This window comes from Cupressus sempervirens, chromosome 1, assembly GCF_028749045.1.
Source record: "Cupressus sempervirens isolate cs-2001-9-10 chromosome 1, ASM2874904v1, whole genome shotgun sequence".
In the NCBI taxonomy this organism is placed as follows: Eukaryota; Viridiplantae; Streptophyta; class Pinopsida; order Cupressales; family Cupressaceae; genus Cupressus; species Cupressus sempervirens.
The window spans coordinates 198,261,390-198,274,790 of NC_143118.1; positions in this window are offsets into that span (position 1 = coordinate 198,261,390).

Here is a 13,401-nt window from a genome sequence, read left to right on the forward strand (position 1 = left end):
TATGAGCTCACATTCTCTAAAGGTATTCCCCATAACTGATAATCATTTTTATAAGTCATCCTAATTTTATTTTGAGATCTCTATATAAAAACCACCCTTTCCATTCTTTCACAACAAAAGGGAAAAAAGGGACACAATCAATCCATAAAAAATTAAGCAATAAGATCTCAAGAGAATGCTTAAGAACTTCAAGAAATTCTTCTCCTTCTTCAATAGTTTTGGTAAAAAAAATCCATCTTCAAAGATTCGTATTTCATGATTTAATTTTGGGGTTTTTGTTGGAAATATAGATGAAGTAACTGAGAGGGGAGGGGTGAATCAGTTATGACAAAACAAATCCAAAAAAATCCCTTAGATGTCTCAAATGCTTATTTACTGCTAATACTCGGTAAATAGTGCAAAAATACTTTTACTTGGTAAGTTAACTGTTTACTGTTCATCTAGCATTCAAAGTTATTAATATGCATGCAAAGATTAACTAAATGAACACAAGAGACACCAGATTTAACGTGAAAATCCAATATGAGAAAAAACACCAAGTAACTAGTCACCAATTTTCACTCTTCTGAAGTGAGCCCTGTTAGGAGCCAACCCTATTAAAGGTTACAATACACACTGTTAGGTGTGACCTTGTTAGAGGATTTAATCACCCTGTTCGGAGTGGCCTGGTTAGAGGTCTTTAGAACAATTCAACTAAACTATCACCTTGTTAGAGGATGTACAAAATGGCTGTTAAACCAACTCTGTAAAAAGATTCGGAATTCACTGTTACAATGATAAGAAAGCAACAATGAAATGACCTGAATGATATGCAACTTATCTCTTGCTGATTACAGATCTATGTTCTGCTCTTCTGAATCCTTACTGATCGAATACGACTTTGCAGCACCTCCAGGATATCTAATCCTTCATCAGAATTCGCTCTTCCATTCACTTTTTCACACACACACTATTCTACAACTTGAATATCTATATATATACCTTTCAGATTTATCAAGTCGGCTCAAATATAAGTTACAATAACAAAAAAAAAAAAAAAAAATCTATTGGCTACATTAATTCCATGAAACAATCAAAATAATAAAATCTTTCGCTGGCCGACTCGGCTCGGTAATCTAGTGTTAACCTAGTGAAGCTCGGTAAAAACTGTTTTAGAATGTTTTCTAGTGTTAACCAAGTGAAGCTCGGTAAACACTGCAAAATCTTGCAAAAGTCCTTTGGAGACTGAGTGAACTCGGTGAGCACTGACTTTCCTTTGCTGTCCTAGTGAACTCGGTGGAAGTTAACTTCTTGCCATATTTTCTTCGATGATCGAGTGAGCTCGGTAGACACTAGCTTTCCTTTGCTGACCGAGGGAACTCGGTAGAAATTAACTTTCCTTTGCTGACTGAGTGATCTCGGTAGAAGCTAACTTTCCTTTGCTGACCGAGTGATCTCAGTAGAAGCTAACTTTCTTTTGCTAGCCTTGTGAGCTCGGTAAAAGCTAACTGATGATTGATATGACATTTGTGTAACATCAAAGACAACATTCAATTAATAATTGTATCCGACAATCTCCCTCTTTGGCATTGATGGAAACACAACATGTCATAGCAGAATAAAATTTGAAAACAAGTCTAGCAAGTCTTTTCTTTAGCAAACTCCCTCTTTCAGTAATCTCCCTCTGTGAAGGAATTACTTAGCAAACCTTTCTTTCAAACAAATTTTAGAAAGATATGATAGTAAAACTCACCCTCTTTGACAACACATGCCAAAGAAAACATAACTCAAATGAATTCTAATGTACCTTTAGTACTGATTCATATGTAATGTTTTCTGTCAATGCTGCATCAACTGATAGATCTTCAACTTGGTATGCATTGATGCATCACTAAAACTTGAACTTCGGTTAGGGGAGTGACCCCTTAGATACAAGAATGCATCCTTAGGTAATGGCTTTATGAATATGTCAGCAATTTTGTCCTTTGTATGGACATATTCCAATCTAATCTCCTTATCTTGCACCAATTCTCTAACAAAATGATATTTTATTACAATGTGCTTAGTTTTGGAATGCATTACTAGATTCTTAGATATGTTGATTGCACTTGTGTTATCATAGAACATAACAATTGGTTCTTTGATTTCCACCTTCATGCCTTCCAACAACTATTTAAACCAAATAATATTAGAACAGTTTACTGCTACAGCAACATACTCTGCCTCTGCTATAGATTGGGATGTACAATTCTGCTTTTTTCTTGTCCACGAAACCAACCTCTTTCCTAGAAAGAATGCTCCTCCACTTGTACTTTTTTTGTCATCAAGGTTTCCTGCCGAATTAGCATCAGTAAACACTTTTAAATCTAGATTACCTCCAAATTTGTACCATAAACAATAATCTTCAGCTCCTTTCAAATATCTCATTATTCTTTTGATTGCCATCATGTGATTTTCTCTTGGTTTCGCTGAAAATCTCGCTACAATCCCAACTGCAAGGGCAATATCTGGCCTAGTATGAACTACATACTGCAAATTTCCAATCATAGATCTATACAAGGTTTAATCAACTTCTTTTGATTCATCTTCCTTGGTAAGTTTTAATCCAGTACACATAGGAGTTCCAACTGGTTTACAATCTTCCATACCAAACTTTTTCACTATCTCCTAGATGTATTTTGATTGAGTGATGTAGATACCATTTTTATTCTGTTGAATTTGAAGACCAACAAAGAATTTTATCTCACCAAACATAGAAATTTCAAATTCCTTGTTCATTTGCTCTGAAAATTCTTTGCAAAGATCATCATTTCTTGTGAAAATAGTATCATCTACAAATATTTCTGCCAAGACAATTTTATCATCTGGTCCATCCTTTATATACAAGCTACTGTTATCATTAGTTCTTTGAAAACCAATTTGAATAAGATAGTTATGTAATCTTTCATACCATGCTCTAGGGGCTTTTTTCAGACCATATAGTGCCTTGTGTAATTTGCAGACCATGTTTCTTTTATCTGGATCAACAAAACCTTCAAGTTGTTCAATGTAAACCTCTTCATCTAGTATACCATTGAGGAATGCTGACTTGAAATCCATCTGATAAACTTTGAATCCTTTGTGAGCAGTATATGCAAGTAAGGTTCTGACTCCTTCCAGTCTTACAATAGGAGCAAAAGTTTCTCCATAGTCTATTCCTTCTTCTTGAGAATATCCTTTGCATACTAATCTAGCTTTGTTTCTTTATACCTTACCATCTTCAGTTAACTTGTTTCTGAATACCCATTTAGTTCCAATCACATTTTTATCTTTAGGCCTAAGTACAAGAGTCCATGTCTTGTTTTTCTCTATTTTCTCTATTTCTTCATTCATAGCCTCAATCCAACTATCATTTTCTAAAGCATCTTTGATATTTCTAGGTTCAAAATCAGCAAGTAAACAAGTACCTTTCAACTTATTTCTTGTCATGGTTCCTTCAGATTTGTCTCCAATAATCTGATCTACTGAATGATGTCTCCTGACATATTTTGCTAAAACATGTTCTTTACCTTTTGAATGAATTTCATTGTTATCCTTTTGCATTTCAACTTCAGGTTCTAGCTCAGTAGATATTGGCTCAAGTCCTTCAGACTCGGTAGACACTTGCTTGGTAGCATCTGAGTGTAACTCGTGTTGTTGTAGCTTAGTTTGAACTTCCTATAACTCAATTACTGGTGACTCGGGAGTAGAAGATTCTTGATTGATTGGTACTGTACAAGGTTCAATGAAAACAAACCTTCTATAATCTTTTGGTTCCCTTTTGCTTTCTTCTTCAATCCTTTTTGCAAACTCATCAACTTTCACATGTGCACTTTCTATGACTTTATTAGTAGACAAATTCAAACATCTGTATGCTTTACTTTTGCAAGAATATCCCAAAAATATTCCTTCATCACTTTTCACATCAAATTTTCCTTTTCTAGATTCTTTCAAAACATAGCATTTACTTCCAAACACTTTTAGATAACTTACATTAGGTTTATAGCCATACCATAGCTCATAGGGAGTTTTGAATGAGTCCCTTCTTAGCTGTACTCGGTTTAAGGTATGAACTGTAGTGCTGATAGCTTCTTTCCAGTATTTGATAGCAATGCCTTTTTCAATCATTAAGGTTCTTGCACAATCCATGATAGATCTATTCCTTCTTTCAGCTATTCCATTTTGCTCAGGAGTTCCAGGAGCTGACACCTATCTTTTGATTCCTCTTTCAATACAAAAGTTATTGAACTCATGTGAAATGAATTCTCCACCTCTTTCTGACCTCAAGCATTTCAATCTTTTCCCTATTTCCTTTTCTACTCTAGCCAAATAACATTTGAATTTCTCAAATGCTTCTAATTTGTTCCTTAGATACATGATAGTCATCATTCTTGAGTAGTCATCAACAAAAATAATGAAGAACTTTTCTCCAGTATGGCTTTCAATTCCAATGGGTCCACATAAATTAGTATGCACAATTTCTAATATATCTTCATACTGATAGTTTTTACTTTTAAAGCTAGTCTTTCCCATTTTACCAATCTAACAATTCTTGCATAGACTGACCTCAGGTTTCTTTATGTGAGGAATGCCTCTTACTTTCTTGAATTTGCTTATCTTTACTAAATTATCAAAATTGACATGACACAACCTTTTATGCCATAACCAACTTTCTTCAACTTGAGAAATAAAACATGAACCTTCACCAAGTTCAAGATAAAATAAGTTACCTTTTGTTTGAGTGCCTGATCCAATCAGTTTTCCTTTGTCACCCAGTAGTCTTGCTTTTCCATGCATGAATTCCACTTTGAGTCCATTATTGAATAGCTGTGCCACACTCAAAAAAATTATACTTTAGTCCTTTTACCCAATAGGCATTATCACATATAAGTTCTTTGGTTAGAGAGATTCCTCCTCTTCCTTTTATACAACAAGGTTCATTGTTACCAAATCTTACATTGCCACCATCATATTCTTCAAAATATTCAAACTTAATTTTATCACCAGTCATGTAATGAGAACAACCACTATCTATGATCCATGTATCATTTTTGCTCATATGAGAAATGAGTGCCATTTCCTCATCATTATCAGACTCATCTTTCACAACAATGTAGACAATTTCATCTTCTTCTTTATCATTAGAATCATTAAAATCTTTAGCCATAAAACATGTTTTCTTACCTTTGTCTCTGAAGGATTTGAAGTCTTTCTTGCCATTGTACTTGTAATTTTTCTTCTCATCTTTTTTCTGTTTGTTTGGGCACCTGCCAGCAATATGACCAATTTCTTCACATGAAAAACAAATTAGAAGAACTTTACCTTTATATTTTCCTCTACCTCTAGAATATTTCCTTGCTAGTAGAGCTTCAATTACTTCAAGATCATTGTCTGAACTTTGGTCTGATTCATCTTCACTTTTTGATTGGGATTCCTTTTTCTTTTTTCTTTTCTCCTTGAGTGAAAGCTTGGCTTCAAATGCAGATTCAATGTTTTTGGAAGCTAGAACATAGTTGTCAAAGTTGTCTAGTTCAAATGCAGTTAATCTTCCAACTATGGCCTCTAGATTTATCTTATGATTTGCTTCACATCTTCTTTCTTGAATTGTAGAGACTCTAATTGCATAGATTGGTAGTAATGTTCTGAGAACTTTACTTATAATTGTCTCTTCACTGATATCTCCTCTAGAAGCTTTGATTGCACTAACACATGCTTTAACTCTTTCAACATATTTGGCAATTTTTTCATCCTCTCTCATTTTCATTTGGTCAAATTGTCCTCTCAGACTTTCTACTTTGGCTCTTCTCACATTATCATCTCCTCCATAGATTTCTTTCAGCTTGTCCCACATTTCAAAGTCAGTTTTGCAATCCTTGATGTCATCAAATTCTTCATAACTCAGAGCAGATGCTATAGATCTATCATCATAATGTTGTGAGTCTTCTTTTCAGCAATATCATTGATAGATAGTGTACCAGCAAGTTCTTCATATTTTTCATCAAGGTACTTCAGTCATGTATCACCAATGGATGTTAGGTGAAGTCTTATCAGTCCTTGCCATGCAGAGAAGTTGTTCCTATTGAGTCTAGGAATTTCCCTTTTGTAAGATATCCTGATCTTTAGCTTAGATCCTTGAAATCTTTTTCTAAAAGCACCAAAAGCTCTGATACCAATTGTTGGAAATATAGATGAAGTAACTGAGAGGGGAGGGGTGAATCAGTTACCACAAAATAAGTCCAAAAAAATCCCTTAGATGTCTCAAATGCTTATTTACTGCTGATACTCGGTAAATAGTGTAGAAATAATTTTACTTGGTAAGTTAACTAGTTACTGTTCATCTAGCATTCAAAGTTATTAATATGCATGCAAAGATTAACTAAATGAACACAAGAGACACTAGATTTAACGTGGAAACCCAATATGGGAAAAACCACCAAGTAACTAGTCACCAATTTTCACTCTTCTCAAGTGAGCCCTGTTAGGAGCCAACCCTGTTAAAGGTTACAATACACACTGTTAGGTGTGACCTTGTTAGAGGATTTAATCACCCTATTAGGAGTGGCATGGTTAGAGGTCTTTAGAACAATTCAACTGAACTGTCACCTTGTTAGAGGATTTACAAAATGGCTGTTAAACCAACTCTGTAAAAAGATTCTGAATTCATTGTTGCAATGATAAGAAAGAAACAATGAAATGACCTGAATGATATGCAACTTATCTCTTGCTGATTACAGATCTATGTTATGCTCTTCTGAATCTTTACTGATCGAATACGACTTTGCAGCACCTCCAGGATATCTAATCCTTCATCAGAATTCGCTCTTCCATTCACTTTTTCACACACACACTATTCCACAACTTGAATATCTATATATATACCTTTCAGATTTATCAAGTCAGCTCAAATATAAGTTACAATAACAAAAAAAAAAAAAACCATCAATCGGCTACATTAATTCCATGAAACAATCAAAATAATAAAATCTTTCGCTGGCTGACTTAGCTCAGTAATCTAGTGTTAACCCAGTGAAGCTCGGTAAACACTGCTTCAGAATGTTTTCTAGTGTTAACCAAGTGAAGCTTGGTAAACACTGCAAAATCTTGCAAAAGTCCTTTGGAGACCGAGTGAACTCGGTGAGCATTGACTTTCCTTTGCTGTCTTAGTGAACTCGGTGGAAGTTAACTTCCCACCATATTTCCTTCGATGATCAAGTGAGCTTGGTAGACACTAGCTTTCCTTTGTTGACCGAGTGAACTCGGTAGAAGCTAACTTTCCTTTGCTGATCGAGTGATCTCGGTAGAAGCTAACTTTCCTTTGCTCACCGAGTGATCTTGGTAGAAGCTAACTTTCCTTTGCTAGCCTTGTGAGCTCGGTAGAAGCTAACTGAACAATTGTATCCAACAGTTTTGTGGAGTTGAAATAAATTGTATTAACAATTGTAATGAAATCCAAAGGAGAATTGTACCATTAAGGCATTGGGTGATTAAAATTGAAATCTAGCTTCTATTTCATCTCTCCTTAAGAATTTTCATTTCATTTAATGTTGATTCTTAAATACAAGTTGACTAGGGTAAGCCCCTTTAGAGAACCTTGTTCCCCATTTGGCTATGTAAGAACACATTGTATAGATATCAGAAGAAATCCATGAAGATTAGGGCTAGATGAAGCACCTCTACAAACTTCAAATAAAAATCTAAGATAGAAAAAAGCATTGGCACCAAGGCAAGAGCCTACAACACAATGGCAAAGTGTGAGCTTGTTATCTAGGAGGTCTGGGGTTGGGTAGAAGTTCACTCAATATTAACACATAATAATAATTAATATTAACAAATAACAATAAATAATCAAGAATTCAACCCATTACCTATTAAAAAAGCATTGGCCCCCTATAATTACAAATCTATGTAGACATAATTTTCTAAATATTAATTTGATTTTGCATTGTTGGATCATATAATTATTTAGATTTAAAATAAATCAAAGAGGAGGAAATTTTATGTTAACTGCAGTGCCTGCCCCTATTTTACATTTTGTTATCATTGTCGAACTCTTCTAGGCTAGTTTATGCTTGATGGTTAGTAGCACTATCAAGTTCATATTATCAGATATTGTTTCATATTTAGTTGATTTTATGATGAGACTACTTGGTACTATTTACTTCATGTATGCATGATTATGATTATTACAGTGATTTTAGTGAATTGATGATGATTAGTTAGATGGATTATTATACATGTTTCCCTTTGGATACTTACCCCATACTACATGTGTATGGTGTGCGTGTATATTTTCTTTATGTATGACATTTCTGATGTGGTTAAGGAAGGGAGTTGTAGTCACTTGCTAGTCAGGATCTACATGATGCACCACTTCCTGCCATTGCTTGTTTAGTTTGGTATATATGTGTTTGTACATGCATGGATTTTATGCAAATTGCAGGTACTAGGTATCAACTTTTGTAAATTGTCAGGATGAGTGTACCCTATCACATTATCTCAATGGTAAGAAAGGGGAGATAAATTCTTGAGTCCAAATCCTAAACTTTTAAGCCAATTGTCCTAGAAAATTAGGACAAGTATCTAAGATGATTACTTTTTGAATGTGTCGTATGACTTAAATTTGTAATTATAACCCTTTAGTTTGATCTTGTATGTGGTATTTTATGATGGGTATTCATATTTTGTCTGATAGGTCTTTAGTGATTTTTCTATTAATTAAGTCAAATTAAATGATGAAATTAATGATTTAATTTAATGGAATATTGTTATGATAATTTTAATAATTTTAATTATATTTAATTAATTAAATATAAAGAATTAAATTTAAGGAGAAATTTATAGTTTAATTTTAGAGTGTAATAATATTTATTTAATTTAGTAATAATATATTTAGAAGGTCATTTTTAAATAAATGCTAAATATTATTATTACTTGAGTTGATAAACATTTTATCAATTAGACACTTTGAAAATAAATTAAAGAGTGAAAAAGATATTAATTTATTAAAGTTATTTAAAATTGCATCAAGTATGCATATAGTATGCATGAGATTAAAATATAATAAATTAATTAAAAGAGAAGGCAAGTTAATTTAAATAAAGATATTTTATATTGCAATAAGCATGCATGAAAACATAAAGGAAAAGTTAATAAAGAGTTAAAGTGTTGTGAGCAGGGAGTCCTCTCCGGTGATTGCACAATTAGTTCCCCGAATTTAGGAAATAACTCCTTATCAACAATTGAGGGTTCATTTTTGGGGGACCAGAAATTTTTGAGAGGAAATTTTTTAGAGAGAAGGTTTTGAGAGAAGAAGTTTCTCTCACAATCTTTTGGGTGTTTGTGAGTTGTAGCATCAGAACTTGGTAGATTCTTGTGTTTTGTTCACCCAATTAATTACATTATTTAAATATTTTTGTATTCTTCCTTACTGTGAATTTTTGATCTAAATTTCTTTGTGATGAATCTTTCAATATTTCAATTTGAAATTATTGGTATGCTTGTGGGATTCTTCTATATACGTGAAGATTAAAGTATCATAGAACCCTCGTTCAGTAATTTAAAAAAATAAAATTGGAATTTAAACTGACAAGGGTTTTGAATTGAAAAGGAAATTGAAAATTGAAAATTTGACTAGTTGGCCATATTTGCCTTGTTAGGGAATTGTTAGAACTTATATATATATATATATATATATATATATATATATATATATATATATATATATATATATATATAAAAGAGGGTTTTTGTTTATAGAAAATTTTATTATAAAACAAAATTAACAAAATTATTATTGGAAGGGGGCGGGAAAATCCCCACATGCCCCGCCCCCCCAACCACCTAGCATATAAAGTCACTGCAATAGGCCGGATTGCCGATTGCAACAGTAGTAAATACTGCTAACTTCAACATAAGCCAGACCTACCACAACAGATCAAAGGCTGATGAGCCTTTTAAATATAAACACATTATGTATTATGTGACTTTTATTAAATTAATTTTTTAAAAGTTGTTTAATTAATAATTAATAATATTAAATTATTAATTATTATTAATTTTATTAATATTTATAAATTTAATAAATAATTAATAAATGATTAATACAGTTAATTTATATAATTATTAATTAATTTAATTAAATGTATTTGATTAAGTTTAAACAATAGTAGAAATTATTTAATGAAATTTTTGATTTATTTTATTATTAATTAATGATATTGTTTTTTAATAAAATTGTAATTATTTTATTTAAAAATCAATAATTATTATTTTAATAATTTAAATAAATAATTACCCTTAAATTATTATGGAATAATTGACTTAAAAAAAATTGAATAAGGGTAATTGTGCATTTTATTCGAATATAAGAAGTGGGCTATATTGTAAGGGAAAATTGTGAATCTCTTCTACTTGAAACATACATTAAAATAGAAACTGAAAACCTTACTATTAACTTAACTATGCATCTTCAAAATCAAACCAAGCTATGAAACCTACACTGTTATATGTATGTTGTCTATGCTTTGGGTTTGGGTTGACTAGAGTGTTGACTAGTTTAGGACATCTACCAGAGGCTTGGGAGTTTTGTGTTTGTGTTGTTATGATGATTTGATCTCGATATTTTAAACTCAACCATGGTAATGTGTTTGTGTTTGATATGCTCTATGATGAGTTTGACTATATTGTTTGTTATTGCTATCGTGTTCTTATTGGATAATGAGATGAATGTTATGAAATATTTGACTTCACCTTTTTTATTCTTCAATCAAATTTTTTGGGATACTTTCCAGTTGCTTGTAAAGAACTAATGAGTTATTGTGATTTATCTTTTGATGCTTTCCAGTCACTTGTATAGGACTGAGGGAAATACAATGATTCTTTGATTTTTGATTTTATGAGCTTAGGGTAGGTTATCTATATGTAATTTTGGGAAGTGACTTGCAATGGAGGTCGGGAACCAAAGTGGCTACCAGGGTAACCCATTGTAAGTTGTTTAATAAGTTAAAAAATTACACTAAATATGAGTAAAATGAACCTAATAAGAGTCTTTATATGTTCTCACCCATGCCTCAAGTGCTAGTATAGACTAGGATGGGAGTAGAAAGAAAACTTGGTTGTGACCATGCATCGTTAGTATGCCTTGTTAGTACGAAAGGATACTAGTGCTAGATAGAGTCACTAGGGGGTTGGGGTCAAGTTAGACTGCCAGGGTAACTCTAGTGTTGATTCGTGTGATGACACTTGCTCGCTTACATAGTAGATTCCCTGCGTGTCTAGATGTTGATTTATCTTGGAAGCTTTGAGTTAGATTACTATTAGGGTTTCCTTGACTTAGATATTAATTTTGATTTTGGGATTGATATCTTGTTTGGGACTTGAGATTATCTCCTTAGTGTGGTGAGAGTGGGCCTTTTTGGGTTACTACACAGTTGGGTGGTACTACCTTTGAGGTCCATTCGTTGATTTTGTGGCTAGAGTTTCTCGTTTGCATTTCTTTTGATTCTATCTTTATGTATTATGATGGATGGTTATACTTTTATGATGGATGATTTGATTTATTGTATTCTACTTTGTTTCATGGACCCGCAAGGGATGATGTAATCTATTTTTATAAATGTAAATTCTTTTAACCTTTCATACCATGTGACATGTACAATGGATGATTGAGGATTTTGAATTTTATTGCCAAGTGGCATTTGGAACAAATGTATATTATTTAAGTAGAATGGACTTGTAGTTGTACTTTCATATGGATGTGTTATTTATTAGACTTAGTATTATTTAATTTTAAATGTGACTCAACATCATGGGATCCTTATGGAATGCAATCTATTATGTTTTCTTATGTATGATTGTATGTTATTGCTTCTACTATGTTATGGTTGATGTGTATGTTATTCTTTCTTTAATTTTTTTTTTTTGGAAAACTTAATAAAACTTTAGGTTAATTCTTTTGGGTCCCTTGGTGGAGTGTTACACTAACAAGGAAAGAATCAATTCCCTAAATAATTCAACATCATAATAACAATATGAATCTTGTAGTATAAACATGATTTATGCTACAAAGTACAAAGATCATTGAAAAACTTTATCTAAAAATGTAGTAATTAAACAAACAACCTAGACTAAATGGTTTCACAAAGTACTACTTACACAAATTCAAACCCATTTCCTTCTAAAAAGATGGGAAAAAATGATAACAAACATACTCCTACTAAGTACCAATAAGTTTCTCTTAGAAGTAAATTTCCCATACCCTTTCAATATTTTCTGGCTCTATAAGCAAAAAGATTTGAGTTACATTGGGAATGTGGGTTGTCCTCCATTTAACATGAAGATATGTGAAAGATTCTTAGGAATATTTGGTGTGAAGTACATTGCTTTATTGCCCATTATGGATTATATTATCCAAGCAAAGGAACATAGTTGAAATGTGAAAGCTTTAGGAAAAAATTCTTCATCAAATTATTCATACATGTTTAAGCTTGAATATTACTATAAATTATTTCTTAATTTGTCATTTTAAATGATGGTTAGAAATAAAATATCTATGATTTTTTAAACATTTACCTCAGTTGCTTCACCTTATTAAGTTATTTTGTTAATATAACTTTATGTGTTTGTAAGAAGAAATAGGAGGTACCTAATCATAAAGAAGTTAAAAACTTAAGATTTTATATTCTTAGAAAGTATTCGATATGAATTACAGATCATCAAAAGTTATAATTAGCAGGTTTATCATTCAATTACATGATTAGTTTATTAATTCAATAATGTTAATATTTAATTATTAATGCTTTAGAATGTTTTTATAACGTAATGTGATATAATATCATGTAAGGATCATATATAATCTTGGCATGCTATCTTAGAAATTTCTTTTCACCTCTCTTAATGTATTTTTCACCTTGACCAATGCATCTTTTCTATATTGGGTGGTTTATCTTTTATCTTTTTGTATTTTCCTATTCATGTTATCACATGATATCCTTTCAAACAAGTTTGCAATTTATTATCCATTTCATTATTCATTCATATGTTTTACTTTGGACTTGATGAATTCAATAGTTTACATATACTTGCATTTACAAAGGTCTTGCATATACTTTGGAGTTTGATATTTTAATCAATTTCTTTTTCTTGATCCTTGTATGTTTGTTCCTTGATTTATCTTTTTATCTTCTTTTTTTTAATCTTTTCAAATTACAATGAAGTTCATGGAATCCTTGATCTTGACCTCATGATGAAAGTGACGAAAATGACATCTTGATCTCAATAAACTAAATCACAATATTTTTCCACAACTAAGTTTTTAATTCACGAAACATTGCAATATCACTTTTATACTTTAGACTAGTAATTAGAATATTGTATGAAAAATGAAATTCTATTAAGAACAAATAA